This window comes from Rana temporaria, chromosome 2 (assembly GCF_905171775.1).
Source record: "Rana temporaria chromosome 2, aRanTem1.1, whole genome shotgun sequence".
Lineage (NCBI taxonomy): Eukaryota > Metazoa > Chordata > Amphibia > Anura > Ranidae > Rana > Rana temporaria.
In genome coordinates, this window is record NC_053490.1 from 426618815 (window position 1) to 426627166 (window position 8352).

Genomic DNA, 8352 nt, shown 5'->3' on the forward strand with positions numbered 1-8352 from the left:
GAGCAGAGTCTAGCAGCTGTCTGTAGGCAATCTCCAGCTCCCATTCCTGAATGGCCAGAAACTCCAAATCTTCCTGCAACCAGTGGCCTTCCGAGACATTCAATTTTTCCTCTCTGTGCTCCATTATGTCCTCCAAGCGCAACTCCCTATCATCCCCGAAGTCAGGATCACTGGACATCCTCCAATACAATAGTCCCAGGCCATCATAGTCAAAGCCTTCCGTAGGGCTGTCATCCGCTGACCACGGGCACACTTGGGCTACATACCACCAGAGGGCTCTGTAGCTCTCATCCAACCGCATCTTTGCCTGGATCAGCCTGCTTAACTCAGCTGTCCACTCCTGCTTCGGTTGTTCCCCCAACAACGGCATTCGTGCGTCACACTGTGGCCAGTACCTTACATGGATGGAGGGGAGGACCTTTCCCTGGTGTTGCTGCTCAAGAGCTAGCGCTTCCTTCCAGAGTTGGCAACGACTCACATCCAACCATACCAGCAGGGCCTCCTCTGATACTGGTCCTTTGTGCTGTATCTGCATCTCTTGTAACCTCCTTCTGAATTCCTCTTCCATGAAGACTGGTATCTGTACCTCTCCCCTCTCTTCAATTGGTGCTGCTGTGACTTCTGCTGTTGCAGCACCTCTTTGATGTAGCCAAGTGGCATCCACAGCTGCTATAACCAGGTCTATGATCTCTGGTGGATCTCTACTGTGCCAGTCCACGTTTAACAGCCCGATCAAAACTTTCTTCCTCGGGTGTCCTGTCTTTTACGCTGGGCCTTTCAGCTCTATCCATTTTAACAAGTTCTGCAATAATGTCCCTTTTCTTATGGTTGCTGGCCGGTCTGCCCCGGCTCTCCAGTAAGTCCATGAGGGAAGAGAGCTTCAGACGTTCATACTGCATCTTCATTGTCCTGTGTCCTTGTAGCTGTTCCTCTGGCGATGGAAACATCCCACTGCTGTGCCACCACTGTAACGGTCACCACCATTTACGATATTCCCATTCCATCAACCACAACAGCTTATCTGACACTTCACAATCTAGCAGACACGATCCATCCCATTCCCCAAATAACCGAGACACAAGCTCTAGTTACTGGTTTCAAAATGTATGAACGCTTTTTAATGGTATCTTAGCTTTCTTATATACAGTACAGCATGTTAAAGTTAATCACAGGGACAAATAACTCTCCACCCACACAGCACACAATGGGGGGCTTCAATAAACCTTCTCTTAGACAATGACATCCAGTTGAGCTAATCATTAGTCATCCCCCAGACGTCCCGTCTCCGCAATTAGAGGAGGTAATTACTACAGCTTGACAAGTCACATTCCTTTACTAAACATAATTGACATGCTAATTCCCTACCCCTGAAAGGAGACATCTGACCCTTCAAACTGAATTAGCATCTCACAATGGACAATGTAATGTTTTTCAAGAGTCTATTAACCTGGTGTGAGTCAGAATGAACCAAACTGTAATATTCCAAAATATCCTGCAAAACATGAATTATCAGTAATGTCCCATCTCATGTAATTTATAATTAATATTTCTCAGTCACCCTATGCCCAAAAGGGGCACAGGATGACCCTAGACCCAAGAGTCATTAGTGACGCTGGCACAGGAGTACCCCCCATCCTTCAAAAGTCTCTGGGTGTCACAGGCTTTTCCGTTACAATGATATCAATCAAACAGAGTACCAAATCCTTCATAAATGCAGGTTGGCACAGCATATGCCTGTATACACCTGTTTTTAAAATTGACTCTTGGAATCTGTATGGTTATTATTACCAGGAAATATTTTATTTTATCACTTCTATGGAGTACCCTCAAACATTTGATTTTTTTTGGTGTGCAGCAGAAACATGTAGCAAATTAAATACATAAAATAAAGGCAATGCACATTACTAATAATTAACTGCTCATGTGACTATTGACAATAACATCAATGGTTATTTTCCAAAAAAAAGTCACCCTTGGATGCCTCAGTCATGTGTGTTTTTCGATAGTTAAGCTCCCCTTAAGCTATTCGCAATAATCTCCCAGTGTCTTGAAACAGAGCAGATGAGACAGCACATCCTCAGCTGTTAGCAGGAAAACAGAGCTAGAGGCATTTACAAAACAACAGTGCCTCGGCAAGGTTGAAGACAAGAAAAATGATGTACTGTGAAAATAGAAAATTCTAAGTTAAATTAGAGAAAACTCTACCCTCTGCAAAGACAGAGCACACAAAAGGGAATCTTTATCCCCTTGCATCAGGCGATACAACTTATATCTCTGGCAAATTAATTTCATATCTCAGCTGACAAATAATATCTTCGGAACCAATTTTGTTTCTGCTCCTGAAAGTAAGGTTTCTACATCGATTTATGTTATAAAAATATACTCCTTTGGTGAAGAGTCCCAAAACATGCAATTCAATGATGGCACTAGGTAGATCCTGCTTTTTCTTGTAATTGTTTTGTTTATGAAAAGGAATATTTATTATTACATGTTGCCAGTAAAGATTACACTTTGCAAAAAGCATTAAATAATTTTAGTGAAAAGGAAAGCATCTTGAATTGTATAGCCTAAGCAAATGTAGATTATTCAAATATGCTGAGATGTACATTTTTATTGATGTAGGCTTTGGCTTCTCAAATGCCTGGGGCTTAGACAAGCAGCTTTATCTCATGCATTATCCACTTTATTGATGGAAAGTATTATGAAAGTTTTTATTTTCCTGTCAATACAAAAGATTACTTAAAATGTTCACCTATTTGCAAATTACTTAACCCTTTCATGCCTATGCCTATGTATGACATTTGGTGTTTACAAGTTAAAATCCATATTTTTGGCTAGAAAATTACTTAGAACCCCCAAACATTGTATATATATTTTTAGCAGAGAATCTAGAGAATAAAATGGCGATTGTTGCAATATTTTATGTCATACGGTATTTGTGCGGCGGTGTTTTAAACACAACTTTTTGGGAAAAATTTACTTTCATGAATTTTAAAAAAATGAAAAAGTAAAATTAGCCCAATTTTTTTGCATAATGTGAAAGATGATGTTATGCCGAGTAAATAGATACCAAGCATGACACGCTTTATAATTGCACGCACTCGTGGAATGGCGACAAACTACGGTAACTAAAAATCTCCATAGGCGACGCTTTAAACTTTTTTTACGGTTACCAGGTTAGAGTTACAGAGTAGGCCTAGTGCTATAATTATTGCTCTCGCTCTTACGATCGCGGCGATACCTCACATGTGTTATTTGAACACCGTTTTCATATGCGGGCGCGACTTCCGTATGCGCTTTCTTTGCTGCGCAAGCTCGCGGGGAGGGGGGCGCTTTAAAAAAAAAAAATTTTGTTTTCTTATTTATTTATTTATTTTTTCTAATATTAATTTTTTTTTTTTTTTTTTTTTACATTTTGATCACTTTTATTGCTGTCACAAGGAATGTAAACATCCCTTGTGACAGCAATAGGTGGTGACAGGTACTCTTTATGGAGGGATCGGGGTCTAAAAGACCTCCGAGCCCTCCTTTGCACTTCAAAGTATTCAGATCGCCGAAAACGGCGATTCTGAATACTGTGTACTTTTTTAAATCCGGCGCCATTGGCAGCCGAGAAACCCGGAAGTGACGTCATGACGCCGCTTCCGTGGTTTCAATGCGGACACTGAATCAAAGCCGTTTACGGCTTTGTTTCAGAGCGCGCCGAGACGCTGGAGGCGCCGGATCGTGGATCGGGTCTCCCGGTGGGACGGGAGGCCCGGTCAGAGCGGCGAGAGGTGGCGGGAGGGGGGGATGTCCCCTCCCGCTCCTCCGGCATAACAACCGAGCGGCTTTTAGCCGCATCGGTTGTTATGTTTGGAAAGCCGATCACCCGCTCTAAACAACGGTACCGGGATGATGCCTGCGGCTGCAGGCATCATCCCGGTACAACCCCTGAAAGCCGAGGACGCATATATGCGTACGCTCGGCGTGAAAGGGTTAAAATGAACTTGTACCCAGAATATGCACACTAATTATTGACATTATCCAAACAAGCAGTTATGGCACTGCCAACCGCCTTTCGCATACATACATACATAGATACGGCAAGGAATCTCGGCTGCACAAACCAACATAACTGTACGTAGGTCTGTGCATGTGATACTGCGGGGCGATCGCGGGAAAGGGAGCCAGAACATGGATCTGCCAATGTAAACAAACAGAGAGAGATCAGTTGTTCCTAGTGATCAGGAACAGCGATCTCTCTCTACTCCCAGGCAGCCCATCATCCATACAGTTAGAAACACCTCCCAGGGAACACAGTTAGCCCCTTGATCGCCCCCTAGTGTTAACCCCTTCCCTGCCAGTGCCATTTATACAGTGATTAGTACATTTTTATAGCACTGATCACAATATTGGTGCCACTGGTGCCCAAAAAGTGTAAAGTTTAAGAAGCACCTCAAGCTGATGACATTGACACAAGCCCAAACCCACCAAGCCCTAAAGTTGCTCTAGTGAACAAGGTATACAGAACATGCACATGTAAAATAGATAAGGCTATTTAAATAAAGGGTTAAAGCTATATGTTTACTTTAAAAAAGTACTCATGTTTAACCACTTGCCAACCGCCGCACGATGATCTAAGTCGACAGAATGGCACGGGCAGCCAGATGGGCGTACCTGTATGTCCCTGCCTCCCGATCGGGTCCCCCCGGTGCCTGCGGCAGTTGGCATAGTTCCAAGAGCGATCCATTCTGAGGGGGAGGCCACCGATTCATGGCCACCCCCTCATAATCGCTCCTGACGAATGAGCTTCTTCCTCTGCTTCTGTAACTGTAAACAGAAGCATAGAAAGTGATGTCACTCTTCTCGTGCCGGTCTTTTCTTCCGGCGCCTGAGGAGAGAAGACATCTCAGAGTAAGTGCACCAATAGTACACTGACACCAGTACACATAGGCACACTTTTTTTACCCCTCAATAACCCCTGATCACCCCTGATCACCCCTGCACTCCCAGTCACAGTGTCACCAATTGCAGTGTTAATTTTTTTTTTACTGATCATTGCATTTGGTGCCATTTGTGACTGTAAAAAGTGTTATGGCAGTTGGTGGTAGGCCCTTTTAGGTCTAGGGTACCCCTCTGACCCCCCTAATAAAGGTTTAACCCCTTGATCGCCCCCCAGGTAACCCTTTCACCCCCTGTCGCCAGTGTCCCTAAGCAATATTTTTTCTGATCACCGTATTAGTGTCACAGGTGACGCTAGTTAGCCAGTTAGTTATTTAGGTTCACTGTCAGCTTTTTATAGCGCCAGGTACCCCCATTTATTACCTAATAAAGGTTTTAACCCCCTGATTGTCCCCTAGTTAACCCTTTCACCTACTATAACCAGTGATCACCGTATAAGTGTTACGGGTGACGCTGGTTAGTTAGTTTGTTCTTTATAGCTTCAGGGCACCCGCCGTTTATTACCCAATAAAAGTTTAACTCCCTGATTGCACGGCAGGTGATATCAGTTTTTAGGGTCAGTTAGGGTCTGCGTCACCCCAGGCAGCGTCAGATTGGTGCCAGTAGCGCTAACACCCACGCACACAGCATACACCTACCTTAGTGGTATAGGGCCAGATCCACATACATTTGGATCGGCGCAGGGTATCAGAGATACACTACGCCGCCGTACCTTACCTGGCGTATATTCAAATCCTCAGCGAGTTTGCGCTGTAAGTTACGGCAGCGTAGTGTATTTCTGGCGACGGATTTCAAATTGGGCGGGTTGGGGGCGGGTTTCATTTAAATGAAGCGCGTCCCCGCGCCGAATGAACTGCGCATGCGTCATCCAGAAATTTCCCGCCATGCTTTGCGCGAAATTACGTCACAACGACGTCATTTTTTGAACTTAGACATGAGTTACGTCCATCCCTATTCACGGACGACTTACACAAAAAAAAATTCAAATTTTGACGCGGGAACGACGGTTGTACTTAACATGGCAAGTCTATACGCAGCAAAATACCAGCTTTAACTATACGCCGGAAAAAGCCGACTACAGACGACGTTAGAAAATGCGACGGGCGCGCATACGTTCGTGGATCGTCGTAATTCGCGAATTTGCATACCCGACGCGGAAAACGACGTGAACTCCACCCAGCGGGCGCCGAAGTATTGCATCTAAGATCCGGAGGCGTACGAAGCCGTGCGCCTGTCGGATCTTACCCAAATACCGTCGTATTTTGGTTTGAGGATTCAAACTAAAGATACGACGCGGGAAATTTGAAAGTACGCCGGCGTATCAGTAGATACGCCGGCGTACTTCGTCTGTGGATCTGGCCCATAGTGTCTGAACGGATCAATATCTGATATGATCAGAGCTATACTAGCGTCTCCAGCAGTTTAGGGTTACCAAAAATGCAGTGTTCGTGGAATCAGCCCAGATACCTGCTAGCACCTGCGTTTTGCCCCTCCGCTCAGCCCATCCCAACACACCCAAGTGAAGCATCGATCGATTACTGTCACAAAACACTAAACACATAACTGCAGCATTCGCAGAGTCAGGCCTGATCCCTGCGATCGCTAACAGTTTTTTTGGTACCGTTTGATACAGTTCCTGACAGTCTAGGAGCTTTTTTTTAATCCTACGAGTGTACCAGTAAATTTAGAGCCCAAAATGGCAAATCGAAGGTACACTAGTGAAGAGGCCTACACGTTTCTGAGCATGACAGATAGTGAAGAGGAAATCACTCATCTGTCAGATTCAGGCTCAGAATACGATCCTGTAGACGACAGCGACTCCATGACAGATAGCACTGATGACGGAGTTGTGGTCCCTGCCAAGGTCAGGCGTACCCAACACCATTCTTCTTCTGTTGTTGTTGAGGTACAAGAACCGCAGGGCTCTCATATGAAGCAGAGAAGTACTAGTGCTGCTTATCCTTCTGGTGAACTGGCAAGCACCAGCGGTCTAGTAGAGATGGCCTGGCGGTTCGCCCGGCGGTCGTTTCGTGGCGAACTTTGCTCGTTCGCGGTCCGCCGAACAGGTGGACATCTGGCGATATTCGCGGTCGTCCGCCATTTTACATTGAGAAGAACTTTGACCTATGAGACACATCCGTCAGGTGGTACAGGACAGCCAATTGAGACATTTCAGCACATGGACATACTCCCTACCTTATAAATAGACCTGATCTGGTGGCCATTTTACATTCTGCTGTTTGTCAGTGTAGGGAGAGGTTGCTGTGCTGTATGGAGCAGGGACAGGCTGTAGTACTAGTGACACAAATCGTATATAGGGGTGTAATACACTTATATACTTTTTGTCAGTGTAGGGACAGGTTGATGTGTGCGGAGCAGGGACAGACTGTAGTGACACAAATCATTACCTAACAGGTCCACAAAAGTCCTTTCAAGGACTGGTATAGGTGTACTATTTGGTGTGCAGTATATAGAGGTGTAATACACTTATATACTTTTTGTCAGTGTAGGGACAGGTTGCTGTGTGCGGAGCAGGGACAGACTGTAGTGACACAAATCATTACCTAACAGGTCCACAAAAGTCCTTTCAAGGACTGGTATAGGTGTACTATTTGGTGTGCAGTACATAGGGGTGTAATACACTTACAATATACTTTTTGTCAGTGTAGGGACAGGTTGCTGTGTGCGGAGCAGGGACAGACTGTAGTGACACAAATCGTTACCTAACAGGTCCACACAAGTCCTTTCAAGGACTGGTATAGGTGTACTATTGTTTGGTGTGAAGTATATAGGGGTGTAATATACTTACAAATTACTTTTTGTCAGTGTAGGGAGAGGTTGCTGTGTGTGGAGCAGGGACAGACTGTAGTGACACAAATCGTTACCTAACAGGTCCACAAAAGTCCTTTCAAGGACTGTTATAGGTGTACTATTGTTTGGTTTGCAGTATATAGGGATGTAATACACTTATAATATACTTTCTAATATAGAAAACATATTATAGTGGATTTGTATTGTGCAGCATTGTGACTGGTGGTGTATTTGGGTACTGCAGAATTTTTGCCTCTTTCGCTGCGTTACCTCTGCTACACACATTGGGGTAGATTCAGATAGATCAGCGGATCTTTAGATCCGCGTATTCTATCTTATTTACGATCCACCAGCGCAAGTTTTTGAGGCAAGTGCTGTATTCAGAAAGCACTTGCCTCTAAAGTTGCGCCGGCGGATCGTAAATCCCCCGGCGGAATTCAAATTCCGCGGCTAGGGGGAGTTTACTATTTAAATCAGGCACGTCCCCGCGCCGATCGTACTGTGCATGAGCCGCCGGCTAAATTTCCCAGCGTGCATTGCTCCAAATGACGTCGCTAGGACGTCATTGGTTTCGACATGTACGTAAATTACGTCCAT